Genomic DNA, 15,270 nt, shown 5'->3' with positions numbered 1-15,270 from the left:
CGCACTATGCGCTGAAAGACGCAAATCTGCACTGGTCCGCATCGACAACACACTCTTGGACTTAGGAATGAAAGAGATCGATCCAAAAGCACAAGGCCTACTATTTGACGAAGCATTCATTGCAGAACTCAAGAAACACGTGAATTTATTCACCACACTAAATTAAGCCCAAACCTCGCTAAAACAAGTCCTCCACACCCCTACGGGGAGAGGTGTTTTTGGGAGGACTGGTCGGTAGCGGAACCGAGCCACCAGCCGCTTCTGGGCGACAGGTTCCAGATCGTATACACAGTCCTCATATTTCTCCCATCTACTACACAAAGGACCTCATCCTACAGAGGCGCGGATAGAACCAGAGGCTTCAGAGGTTTGGGCCACAGCCGCTTCTCTACTAGTGAGTCCCCCTACATACCTAACTGTTTCCAATTTTATGACCGGCAGCCTGTCTCTGTTTTACAGAATTGGGAGACAATTACCAAAGACGCTTGGGTTCGCCAGACAGTACAAGGCTACGTCATAGAGTTTTTTATCACAGCCGTTCAGGTCGCCCCTTCACCTCCAATACGCATGCTGGTGGAACAGGAACGCCTCGTGGACAAGGAAATCCGCACCCTCTTCAAGAAGGGTGCAATTTAATATGCACCAGAGGGGAAGGCTTCCTCAGCAATATTTTCCTGGTCAAGAAGAAGCCAGGAAACTACATCAATTGAACTCCTACGTGGTATACAAACACTTTAAGATGGAGGAAATTCATCTTCTACAAGACCTCCTGTGATAACGACTGGTTTACACATCTGGACCTCAAGGACGCATACTTGTCAGTATCCGTTGCCCTAGACTGCCGACGTTTCCTCCGATTCCAGTGGAGAGGACAAACTTGGCAGTTTACGACTCCGTGGTGCTCACGAAGCTACTGAAACCAGTGAGGGCACGCATCTGAGAATTTGGGCGTGCGATGTCTCGTATACCTGGAAGACATGCTGATCCTTTGCGAATCCAGGCTACGATTGCAGACAAAGTTTGTCGTTCACTTTCTGGAATCCATGGGTTTTGTAGTACACAGACAAAGATCGCTTCTCCCTCCGAGTCGGGCCAGTTCCTGGGTTTCGACATCGACTTGGAGAACTGCGTTCTGCGTCTGTCTACTGCAAAGATCGCCTCTATGAGAAAAGATATCAGACGCCCTCTAAGGTTGGATATGATTCCTCTCAGGATACTCGCCCGGATTGTGGGACTCCTCTCCTCCTCCATACAAGCGATATTCCTGGGCCCACTACACTACAGGGCCATGCAATGACTGAAGGCAAGATACCTACGCACCGGTCACTCATACGACCACTGGATCTCACTGTCAGCAGAAGTGAGGACAGAATTTCAATGGTGGTTACTTCACATACAAGCTTGGATTGGCAAAGCGATCTTTGGCTCTTCTTCCGGATCCGAACTGCGAAGCAGTGGATGAATCCCTGCAAACGTGGCCCAACCGTTCTCCACGATAGCAAAGGTGCTTCGATACACACGCACCCACAAGATATCGCTCCTGCTCATAACACCCCTCTGGCAGAGCCAACCGTGGTTCCCGGACCTCCTGGAGATATCTCACGAAAAACCCCTACTACTCCCTACCTTCCCTCTACTTCTGACGGGACCTTGAGGGGAAGCCCATTCCCTCGTCCTTAAAGGACAACTGGCGCTAGTGGCCTGGACGATTTCAGGGGATCCTGGTCAGTCCACGGCCTATCACAATCAACTAAAGACCTCCTATGGGACTCATGGGCTCCCGGCACCAGGAAATGCTATATTTCCGCCTGGTCGACCTGGAGTGATTGGTGTGTGGAAAGGGATTCCGATCCCTTTACTGCCCCTGTCTCACTGATCCTTAACTACCTATCTCATCTGTTCTTGCTGGGATGATCATATCGATCCCTCAATGTGATCAGATCTGCCATATCGGCGGCACACGTTCCGGTACAAGGCAGACCAGTAGGTCAAGATCCACTGGTTTGTCGGCTACTGCGGGGTGCCAAATTAACGAGACCCCCAGCACCCAAGTATTCACGCCTCTGGCAGGTGGATGTGGTGCTGAAATTCCTTAGGGAATGGCCGGACAACCCCTATCTGTCGCTGAAACAACTCTCAGCCAAACTGGCCCTCTGGTTATGCCTCATCTCATTTTGACGGGTGGCAGACGTTAGAGCGGTCGATGTGGACGGTTTCTCTCTCACACCGGAAGGAGTTACCTTTTCCATATCAAGACGAACTAAGTCAGATTCATCTTCAGTGTCATACCCGTATTTTGGGTCAGACCCCAAACTATGTGTTGTCAGGCCACTAATGAGGTATACAGAAATCACAGCTCCCCTTCGAACTAATTAGACGGGTCAACTCCTGATTTCTTACGTAAGGCCTCACGGACCGGTGTCTACGACAACACTGGCTAGATGGGTCCGCTGGCTATTATCGTTAGCGGTCGTTGAACCTTGCTTCGGAGCACACTCGGTCAGAGGGGCGGCAGCCTCCCAAGCCTTAACGGCAGGCGCCTCCCTAACCGACATTATGCGCTGCGCGGATTGTACGCGAGAAAGTACATTTAGGATGTTTTACTTTCGGCAAACATCTCATGCTTCCTTCACATTAGTCAATTTGAAGCTTTAAAAATGCAAATATGAAGCCTCCTGTCATGTGGTAAAATTGAAGATTATATTAGCTTTAGTGTACTAATAATCTTAATTTTAGTAATGACAGGAGGCGAATATTTCCCGCCCTATAGGATCCCTCCCATGTCTTACTCAAGTTGAACAGAATACGTCTTTTATGTACAGGAAGACACGTACGATATATGGTTGTATGTTTAATACTTAGACATGTATCTTGAGAGGATTGTATAGGGTGAATAATTAAACATGTACCTTGGAATATGTTGTGTATATATTTATTAAATAACATTAATTTAGAATTAATATATTGATTTATTATCCATTCAGGCATCCATTGTTATGTCAGATTCTTAATGTTAATTGTATGCGGACAAATTATCACGCCAGAGACCTTTCACCTTTTTCTTTTCTTGCAGTGTGAACGTCTTCTCAACAAGACAAAGATTCACCTTCCATACCTCTACATCACGGAACTACTGGAGTTGGATATTCTATTATGTTATTGAACTGTTGGCGTTTAATATGATTATGTTTTATAGTTGTTATTTGTTGTTTCGCTTCTAAGAAAGAGAAAGTGATGTCATAGACAGGGCCTTTTATGGGCATCATAACTTTTTTCTGATTGGTTGTTATGTGTCTATGCTGCTGGAGTTTTCAGTAAAGAAAGATATGCAAATATTCCCCTCCTGTCATTACTGAAATTAAGATTATTAGTACACTAAAGCTAATATAATCTTCAATTATGCACACATTCTTATTGGCAAAACTGTGAAAGAAATATATTTTTTCCATTTTATTTGCATTTTCTTTTTTATAATACATGAGAATGTATATATGTATATGTAAATTAAAGCCCCTTTGTCCTTTACAAACAGTATATAGCATTTATTGGTGCAAATTGAGAAAATGATAATTGCAGTTGAACACACACATACAGGGTTAATCATTAAAGTGAGAATTCAAAGTGAATTTCACATTGAAGGAAAATATAGTTGAGCTATTTTGGGGGAGAGACAATGCTAGTGGACTCCAGGCTCTTCAACAAATTCAATGAGATAAAAAAAAAAATTGTTACATTGCTCCAGTGTCCCTTTAATGTATTTGATAGCTTTTGGCTTTATTAATATCTTGCATTTTTTCCATGCTCCAGTATTTATAGCTTTGCATAAAAAAAAATAATTACAAATTGAATGATCTGAACTACAAGCAGCCTGCAATAGGAGAGGACAACGAATGAGACATGATGTAAAGATATCACTACCTGTTTGTAGTTTGATTCTCCCCCCTCCCAGGCTTAAGGTAAGAAGATAGGGGGATATGAAGTTTCGTTTTTTTTTAATAAAAAACAAAACAAAAAAGCATATTTAATATATTTACATCTTGCCCCCCCCCCCACACACACAGTCCCTCTAGACATATTCACACACATAGCACACTCACACACACAGCACACACACACTAACAGCACACTCACACACACAGCATACACACTAACAGCACACACACACACAGCACACTCACACTAACAGCACACTCACACACACAGCACCCTCACACACACACAGCACCCTCAGACAAAAACACAGCACACTCACACACACAGCACCATCACACAGCACCCTAAGACACACAGAGCACCCTCACACACTCACACTAATGGCACACTTACACGCACACACAGCACCCACACACACACACAACACCCTCACACACATAGCACCCTCAAACACACACACACAGCACCCTCACGCACACACAGCACCCTCACATACACACACACACATATATAATATATAAAATAACCCTCAGTGAGTTAACAGACAAATAAAATTAGACACATAGAATGTGATGGCAGATAAGTACACCCTCACACACACACAGCACCCCTCTTACACACACTTTACCCCTCACACAGACTGACTCTGCTGGGTTTGAAACCCTGGTTTACATGCTGCTAAACCTCTTCCTTACCAGTACACCAGCATGCCTTTTGCAAATTTACCTGAGATCTGATAACCTTGACTCTACAAGCAATGGTATCAGTGACAACTCTCTTCAGCTGTGTCTGGTCAGGTGTCTGGTTCTTGGCCTATAAAAGCCACTTCCTGTCTCTGTACCTTTTGCCAGATTATTGTGGTTCCTGTACTCTCTAATCAAGCTTGTTCCTGTTTCTCCTACCTGTTGCTGGATTTGGACCGTTTTGACTTTGCTGCTTCTCCTTCCCACTGACCTCGGCTTGCCTCACTACGATTATCATCTTTCTGTTCCAGTCTCCCATCTCTGCTTAAGACCAGACGGCCACTCAAGGCTCAGGGGCTCAACCATCTGGGTAACGAGTGGCTACCTCTGGCAGAAAACATTGCTGATCTGGCTACTGGACTCCAAAACTTTGTAACATCAATGTCATTACACACACACACATGCTGCACCCTTCACACATACACACAGCACACCCAACACACTGCGACCCTCACACATACAATACATCAGGAAATAAATATATAAATATATATATACTACAGCACAGCTCACACTGAACCATTACACACAGATACACGCTAGATCCCTTACCGAACTCTGGATCATCTAATCTACACACACACAGTAGATCCCCATATACACTCTGAATCCTCTAAACACACACACACAATCTCCTATACACACTCTGGGTCCTTTACACACACACACTGCACCACCTACGCACACTAAATTCCTGACATACAAACTCTGGATCCCCTATGCACAAACTATATTTCTTATTAGCAAACACATACTACATTCTCTAAACACACACTCTCTACAACTCCTACACACACTTTGTCACCTATATACACACACACACTACAGCCCGTATGCACACACTCGCTACATCCCCTATACACACTATGCCTCCTACACACACAAACTCTCTACAGCCCCATGCCACACATATTACACCACAAACACAAATTAAATCAACCTATTTACACAATACCACACCACAATCAGCTCACTCTTCACGCACGCAATCCCACAAGCAGGCTCCAAATACATGCACGATATGCTTTCCTGCCTGTTTTGTCCTCTGCTATCCCACTTATGGAGACACCAGAGACAAGTTAAAAGCAAACACAGCGCAAGCATTTTATCAAATTTGCTTGCGCTGCGCAGACCAAATACAGGGCCTTTTTCTCATGCTAGAGCTCTTCAGCAGGGCTCTGCGCATTAGACATGTGCAATTCGTTTCACTCCGAATGTAAATTCAGACGAATTTTGGGCAATTCGGACATTTGCATACTTCCAAATGTCCGAATAGCTGAATTGGCAAATTTCCGAAGTGCCAAATTTCGGAAATGTCGAACCGAACCGAACTGCCGAAGTCCAGAAGCGCCAAATGTCCGAATAGCCGAATTTCGGATTTGCCGAATAGTCGAATTGCCGAAGCACAGAATTGCCGAAGTACTAATATACAAAGTGGAAGAATGAAGAATGTTACACTGTATACCAGTTTAAATAAAAAGTATACAGCTGTAAACATTTGCAACACTTACAACAATCAAGTAACACGTTCATATAAAATGTAAGTTACTTGGCAAGTCAATGGATGGGCATGAGTAAGTAGATAGCTCCCTGATACCGTGGGAATTAGGGAGTTATCTAACAAAAGGCTGAAAGACCTAAATTGGGCTTTCAGACAAATTTACTAATACTAAGTAATTTTTACTTAGTATTAGTAAATTCTGCTCCTACTCGCTATACTGCAAGTAGGGGCATGTGTAGTAAACAGTGAGCAGCCTGTGGTTGCTCACTGTTAAAAAAAACAACCCCCCCCAAGTGTCCCCCGGCGAGTGGAGGCTTTTAAACTGAAGGGGGGGATCTACTGCCCCCCCGGCCCCCACACCTGAGCGGCGGGTGGGGGCCCTGGATAGCAATGGGGGGAACCTATCGTGTTCCCCCCACCCCTGAGCGGCAGGTGGGGGCCCTAAATCAGGAAAATGGGGGGGACGTATTGTCCTCCCCCCGCCCTCCACCCCTCAGCGGCGGGTTGGGGCCATAAAGTAGAATAAGGGGGGGGACCTATTGTCCTCCCCCCCCGAGCGGCAGGTGGGGGCCCTAAATTACTTCAAAGAGGGGGTACCTATTGTCCTCCCCCCGGCCCCCACCCCTGAGCAGCGGGTGGGGGCCCTAAAGTAGAATAAGGGGGGGACCTACTGTCCTCTCACCCAGCCCCCACCCCTGAACATATCCAAAGTGCTGAAGTCCCAAAGTGCCGAACTGAACCGAAGGGCCCCAAGTCCTGAAGTTCCGAATTTCGAAAGTGCCGAACCGAAACAAAGTGCCGAAGTCACGAATATCGGGAATGCTGAACCGAACCGAATATTTTGCCCATGCACATCCCTACTGCGCATTGAACTAACATGCTCACTTTGAGAGGGGGCGTGCTTGTCATTAGTGATGACAAAACACACCTTCTCAGGGGGCCGTTGTGATTGAAAAATGCCCGGGCCTAATTTTTTTCCCAGTCGGGCCTTGGGCATGTTTATGGTGACGAATTCTGCAAAACATGTATTTTTTTGTGCAAAAGTTTTAAGCATGCAAAAACAAACAAACTAAAAAACTCATATTGATTAAACCAAACCTATCAAATCCATTAAAGCTATATTGGTGCCTAGAGGGGCGGCTCTTTAATATTCATCAATCAGCAATCAAACAGTGGCACAGTTTACAATATTCTAAATCCATGGCACAGTTTACATTAGTGAGTAAACAGTAACGATCACTAGGAATATTCAGGAATCTATGGTACAACTTACAACATTCAGAGATCAGTAGCACAGCTTTAGAATAGTCAGCGCGGAGAGTTACATTACAATATTGAACAGATAAGTATACACAGATGACATGTACTTTACTTGTGACAAAAAAGACCAATCTCCCTGCCAGTGAAACACAAAAAATATACAAACAAAGTGGGATTAAGTGTGGTGGCAATAAATGCCACAGATCACCTGAGTGGAAACCCCTTACACCACTCTATAAAATACAAACATAAAATACATACAATGTAGGAGATGATTCACACTTCTAGAATGGTTCTGTAATATAAAAAGCAATATAGTGTAATATGCTAGTACAATTGTATCAATCGAAATGAGCGTCAGGTACTCACAAGCCTAGAGCCAAATTTCTGCATATGGCTCTCATGGATAGCGCTGTGGGACTTTTCAGGATGTCCCTCTCCTATTCCCAGATCACTTATATGATGCTCCGGTTGGGTAATAATCCAGGTTCCACAACTTGACTTGACTTTTTTCAAGAGAAAACTTTATTGCTCCCCAATGTGGAGTAAAACATGGATCAAATTAAAATTTCGATAAAATAAATAAAAAATGGAGTAACTGTATATAGTCCTGCCAATTGGCAAAAGTCCAAATGTCCGAAACGCGTTTCGCCCCGTACCAGGGGCTTTTTCAATCGGTGTATGGGCTTCCTTCTCTGTTTGGCGTCTTCTTAATCCCCTTGTGTCTTTTCACTTCCGGGTTCCGGCTATCGCACGTATGGAACGCAACGTGCGTTCCACCGCTGACGGCATGCGTTCCACTTTCAGATGGCGCTGTCGCTATCTACTGACGTCACTGGAACGCATGTCGAGCGTGTCGTGCGTTCCATTTCGGAATTAATAGGAATTTAGATAGCTTTAGTGGCATAACATAAAAGTGCTAAATAAATATGAATTTGTATAGCATTAGTGGCTTAGCATTAAAGTGCTGGTGGAATTTAAATAGCATTAATAGCTTAACATTAAAGTGCTTAATTAAACATTAAAATGCTGTTGTTGTGCAAAAAGTGATATTAGCCTTTAACTTAGATAATATTAATCGCATTGAAAAACATCATATGCTGACATATTATATTAAAGTGCTAGTGTTGTGCCAATGGTGATAATCATTCTTATTCTTAATACTGTTATATTTAAAGTGCTTATAGTTGTAGGGTATTATTAACTATCCATTACAATATTAAATATTCATCACACAGGTGTCTCTAGGTGGATAACAAAGTGCTTTCCGTTTTAGAGGATTGCAAATATATCTAATACTTTTAAAAGCCTGCTCTATGTAGTAGGAGGTGACAGCATTTTTCTGATATTATTCAATTTTATTCTAGCATAAAGATGTTTCTAACAAATAGGCATTTAGAAGAAATGACAGACCTCGAAGTCTGAATTTAATCCGTGGGGTATTAGAGTGTTAAAATTATGGATAAATTTCATTTCTTCTATTCCGATTTTTTTGTTAAAGTCACCTCCCCTCCAATCTTTTTCTACAAGTTTAAGTGGGCAAAAAAATAGGTTCTCAGGTTCCTGGTTATGGTGGGTTTTAAAGTGCTTTGATAAACTGTGTGTCTCTAGACCTTTTTTTATGTTGCGCACGTGTTCCGAAATTCTTATGTGCAGGCATCTTATGGTTCTGCCTATGTATAATAGGCCACAGGGGCATTTTATCACATAAATGACTCCTTTAGAGAAGCATGTAAGTTGTTCCTTAATGGTAAATTCCTTATTGATGAGATCTTTAATATCGGTCAGGTGTCTCTTTTTGCTTTTGGTGGTCCTGCACGCCAGGCAGGTCCCACAACCATAGAAACCTTTATTATAGTTTAGAAAATGTTTTATTTTGGCTGGGCCTTCACTACTTCGAACTAGGGTTTTTTTCATATTAGTGGCACCTCTATAAATTATACGTGGTTGGGTCGGTAACATAGTTTTTAAAACAGGATCTTCTTGTAAGATATACCAGTATTTCCTGATGGCTCTATTTATTTGTTTGTGGTTACCATTAAAATTGCAAATAAAAGGAATATTCTGGGTATACGTAGATTGTGTGTTTTTGGGTTTGTAGGTTAGTAAATCTTTCCTTGATGTGTTAATTACTTCCTCCATAGCTATGTTCAATTCAGTTTCTTCGTATCCTTTTTCTTTAAATTGTTCTCTTATTCTCCCTGCTTGTGTCCTAAAGTCTTCGTCATTAGTGCAGTTTCGCCTTATCCTCAAAAATTGTCCTTTAGGTGCGTTCTTAAGCCATGGTCTGTGGTGGCAGCTGGATTTCTCGATGTACCCGTTTGCATCTACTGTTTTGAAGAAATTTTTTGTTTTAATTTGCTCGTTTTGTACAAAGATGTGGAGATCTAAAAAATGGATTTCCTTCTGACTTTGAGAGGTGGTGAGGATAATCCCCCAGTCATTGTCGTTTAAAAAGTGTTTGAACATCTCTAAAAGGTCTGTCGTGCCTTCCCAGATTAAAAAGATGTCGTCTATATATCGGTGCTAGGACACCAAATTCGACACCCAGGGATGGATTGAATAGATGAAATGTTCCTCCCAATACGCCATAAAAAGATTTGCGTAACTGGGTGCGAATTTGGTGCCCATCGCCGTCCCTCTAATTTGTAGATAAAAAGTATCGTGATACCAAAAAAAGTTGTTTGTTAAAATGAGATGGATCCCTTCTAAAATGAACTCTATTTGCTCATCTTTAAAATTCGCTTTAACTAAAAAATATTTCACCGCTCTTATTCCTATTTCGTGTGGGATAATGCTGTACAAGGATGTAACATCACTTGTGACCAAATGATAACTGTGTTTCCATTGGATAGAATCTAGAACTTGTAAGATATGGATTGTATCTTTCAAGTGTGACAATGTCTTAGCAACTATAGGCTGTAGTAGTATATCGATGTACTCTGAAATTCTGGAAGAAATGGAGTCTATTCCTGATATAATTGGGCGTCCGGGTGGGTTTAGTGGGTTCTTATGTACTTTAGGTAAATAATAAAAAACCGTTAATTTCGGGTGTGCTGTCTGTAAATATTTACCTTCTTTTTCTGTAAGTATTTCTTTTTCCAATCCCTTCTTAATATATTCTTCAAAGAGTTCCTTCACTTTGTTAGTGGGATTAGAATTAAGTTTTTGGTAAGTGCTGGAGTCTGAAAGGATTCTTTCAGATTCTTCCATATATTTCAGCCCTTTGTCGGCTGGTTTTATAATCAGGTCTTTGTTTTTTTGTAATTTTGTTAAAGTATTTTTTTCTTTTCTAGACATGTTTTGTTGAAATTTATTTAGTTTTTTAATTTTGTTTATTTCCCCCATCACCATGGTCTCAAATGTTTTCATTCCATCAGAGATCATGTGTCTGGGAAAAAAAGTTGATTTCTCTTTCAATTGTGTTTGAACAAAATTTTGTTCGCTTTCCGAGGGTTCATTCGTCGGGCAATCTTTATCATTAAAAAACTTTTTTAAGCATAGATTTCTCATGAATTTATTCATGTCAATAAAAAAGTTGAATTTATCTATTTCGGCTGTAGGGGCAAACTTGAGGCCTTTTTTTAGGACTTGTATTTCTCCATCAGTAAGTGGGCAATCAGTAAGGTTAATCTCCCTGCCAGATGGAAGATGAATGCAGAGTTTTTCACTTGTTGGGGATTTGTTGTGTTTGAAACTAGTTACAAATGTTACACGGAGCCTGCTGTTACTCCTATCCCACTGTTCACTACTACATCTGTCTTCTTACTTTGATCCCTCAGTCAGAACAAGAAAGTGTCACACTTATCTTTGGTGCTCTTATCTGCTTGCTACAAAGATGGCTGGTTTCTCAGACACTCTAAACAAACCTACTGCTGCTGTGAGCCAATAACAGCCCTGTAATAGAAGCCAAATGAGTTAAACATTCCGACATCTCCATAGAAACACAATGGGTGATATCACAAATGCCTTCTTGAAGGAGACTAAGCATGTGTAAAGTTGACTGAAACAAGGAATTTCTATTTTATTTATTTATTTATTTGACAAACTTCCTATGATTTTGGAAAAACTAGTGGCTGTCAATATCCTCTCCACACCACTACAACTCAGCGTTACGGGGAACTGCAAAATTAGAATTTTAACAAGGACACTTTTTTGGGGGAGGGTGGGGGGGGGGGGGGGGGGGGGTGGTCTTAGTTGCCATTACCACAGCCATAGGTTTGTTTGGCTTTTTTTGTTTGTTTCTTTCTTTTTCTAGCAAAAAAAGCATCTTGTGGGTTCTGTGGACAGTATGAATGTAAAACAGCTGTGCAGAAGCTTTGTTAGGAAGACAGGCACTAGAGGTGTATGTAAAGTGACTCTGGGGTGTTCACATGCTTTGCAGAGACCCTGACAGTGACATAACGGGTGCACAGTTGGATTTCCAGCATATGCACTAACCTTACCCTGAACCCCATCAAGACACTGACACAGGTTATACTGTTGGAAATATTAGTCCACAGCTTTATTAATTATTCATTAATTAAGGTATAACAAAATAGGGTCATTGCCAACAAATATTATTAAAACTAAAATCCCCCTTATACATAACATACCCCTGGCAATGACCCCACAATAATAACAATAAATAACAATATAACTAACTGATAACACAAAAACTGGCCGTCCAAATGGCCACATTTCCATCGGATTAAATTGTAATGGTGTACCAAGACACCACTACACCCCCAGGTTCGGAGCCACCAACGAGCTTGAACCTACAAACCAAGTGTAACACTGCATACTCCACACTAAACGTCAGGATGCCCCCTTCCTCCTCCATCTAGCCCCCGATCGACACTCCCACTTACAGCACACAATCCCTCCCCTCTGCCTGTGATACAATTAGCAAACACAATGGGCTATCTCAATTAACTCTAAACAGAAAAAACATAAATTTTTACAAACCCCAAAAAGTACCCCAAAATACAACATATGCCCACGATCTGGGTGAACAACATATCCAAAAATCACCCAGATCGGTTCAGGAATTTCCTGGAAGTCTTATTTTTGCCCCACCATGCACATGGTCCCATGCCCAAAACAGTTCCATGCACTCAACGACAAAATACCGCTCGACAATTTAAGATGGCCGCCGCCACATGTTTGAATCTGTTCCAGTTAAAAGTCCAAGAGGCATAAACAGTACTTTTGAACATGGGTTATCACAGGGCCCATAGTCCCAGGGTAGGAGGCTGGCACAGAGGCCCCTCCAAAAAACAGTGGCAAAGTGGATTTTGTCACACTGGCCATTCCCTGCCACAGCTCAGGACTTGACACCTAAAGCTTCTGAGCGCCCCACACAGAAACAAGGCCCTGTGAAACATAGAAACATAGAATGTGACGGCAGATAAGAACCATTCGGCCCATCTAGTCTGCCCAGTTTTCTAAATACTTTCATTAGTCCCTGGCATTATCTTATAGTTAGGATAGCCTTATGCCTATCCCACGCATGCTTAAACTCCTTTACTGTGTTAACCTCTACCACTTCAGCTGGAAGGCTATTCCATGCATCCACTACCCTCTCAGTAAAGTAATACTTCCTGATATTATTTTTAAACCTTTGTCCCTCTAATTTTAGACTATGCCCTCTGGTTGTGGTAGTTTTTCTTCTTTTAAATATAGTCTCCTCCTTTACGGTGTTGATTCCCTTTATGTATTTAAATGTTTCTATCATATCCCCCCTGTCTCGTCTTTCCACCAAGCTATACATGTTAAGATCCTTTAACCTTTCCTGGTAAGTTTTATCCTGCAATCCATGAACCAGTTTAGTAGCCCTTCTTTGAACTCTCTCTAAGGTATCAATATCCTTCTGAAGATATGGTCTCCAGTACTGTGTACAGTACTCCAAGTGAGGTCTTACCAGTGTTCTGTACAATGGCATGAGCACTTCCCTCTTTCTACTGCTAATACCTCTCCCTATACAACCAAGCATTCTGCTAGCATTTCCTGCTGCTCTATAACATTGTCTGCCTACCTTTAAGTCCTCAGAAATAATCACCCCTAAATCCCTTTCCTCAGATGTTGAGGTTAGGACTCTATCAAATATTCTGTACTCTGCCCTTGGGTTTTTACGTCCAAGATGCATTATCTTGCACTTATCCACATTAAATGTCAGTTGCCACAACTCTGACCATTTTTCTAGTTTACCTAAATAATTTGTCATTTGGCTTATCCCTCCTGGAACATCAACCCTGTTACATATCTTCGTATCATCCGCAAAAAGACACCTTACCATCAAGACCTTCTGCAATATCACTAATAAAAATATTAAAGAGAATGGGTCCAAGTACAGATCCCTGAGGTACCCCACTGGTGACAAGCCCAAGCTTCGAATATACTCCATTGACTACAACCCCCTGTTGCCTGTCACTCAGCCACTGCCTTACCCATTCAACAATATTGGAATCCAAACTCAAAGATTGCAGTTTATTGATAAGCCTTCTATGTGCAACAGTGTCAAAAGCCTTACTGAAATCTAGGTAAGCAATGTCTACTGCACCACCCTGATCTATAATTTTAGTTACCCAATCAAAAAAATCAATAAGATTAGTTTGGCATGATCTCCCTGAAGTAAACCCATGTTGTCTCTGATCTTGAAATCCATGTGTTTTTAGATGTTCAACAATCCTATCCTTTAACATGGTTTCCATCACTTTCCCCACTACTGAAGTAAGGCTTACTGGCCTATAGTTGCCCGACTCCTCCCTATTACCTTTCTTGTGAATGGGCACAACATTCGCTAACTTCCAATCTTCTGGGACTACTCCTGTTAACAATGATTGGTTAAATAAATCTGTTAATGGTTTTGCTAGTACACCACTAAGCTCTTTTAATAGCTTTGGGTGTATTCCATCAGGTCCCATTGACTTATTTGTCTTTACTTTTGACAGTTGAAATAGAACCTCTTCCTCTGTAAACTCACGTGTAATAAATGACTCATTTATCCTTTTTTTTAACAGAGGTCCCTTTCCTTCATTTTCAGCTGTAAATACCGAACAAAAATATTCATTGAGGCAGTCAGCTAGACCTTTATCCTCATCTACATACCTTCCTTCTTTTGTTTTTAATCTAACTAGATTCTAACTAGACTTCTTGAAGACCCAAAATAAACAGGTCACACCCCATATCCAAAAGATATACACCATCCCTCCTGTAGTACCCAGGCAGCATGCCTTACAACTCCCCATGCCTCACAGTCACTTCTCCTAGATGCCTAATAAAGACTGTCATCATCTTATTGATTTTACCTTTACAGCGAGCCACTGCAGCCAGGTCCTTGGTGTTTCGCTAGTGGAACCAAGGAACCATCTCGGACCACACCACCACCGCACCTGGAAGCAGCTCCTGTAGCCGGTCCAGATCCCTCTTCATCCACCTGACCAACTCCGTTTTCAGGACCAGCCCCAAATCATTACCCCCAGCATGAATCAATAATACGTCAGGAGCGGTACCTGCTGGAACCCTCCGAAAAAGTTATTTGACTTGTGCGAGGCCCCTACTTGTGATGAAAAAGGTAAGGTCTCATGGGTAATGAGCGGTTTCTACAATCTATGGCCTCAATGGCCGGAGGTATTTCGTGTGTAGACACAAAGTGAGCATCAATAAAGCTTTCTGCTGCTCTGGGAATCTAATAGGGCTTTGCAGTTGACCTCAAGATCGTGTAACTGAATGGTGACAGAAAGGAGAAGTCTAGAAAGAGGCATAGTGGGGGACATATAGATAACACCTAAGGCCGGTCCCCTTCTGGAACTTAGGTGTGAGAGTTTTCTGGACGAATTGGGCACTTTACTC

The sequence above is a fragment of the Pelobates fuscus genome, chromosome 1, assembly GCF_036172605.1.
Source record: "Pelobates fuscus isolate aPelFus1 chromosome 1, aPelFus1.pri, whole genome shotgun sequence".
Lineage (NCBI taxonomy): Eukaryota > Metazoa > Chordata > Amphibia > Anura > Pelobatidae > Pelobates > Pelobates fuscus.
The sequence above is the reverse complement of the archived record's forward strand: the minus strand, read 5'-3'. Positions refer to the sequence as shown.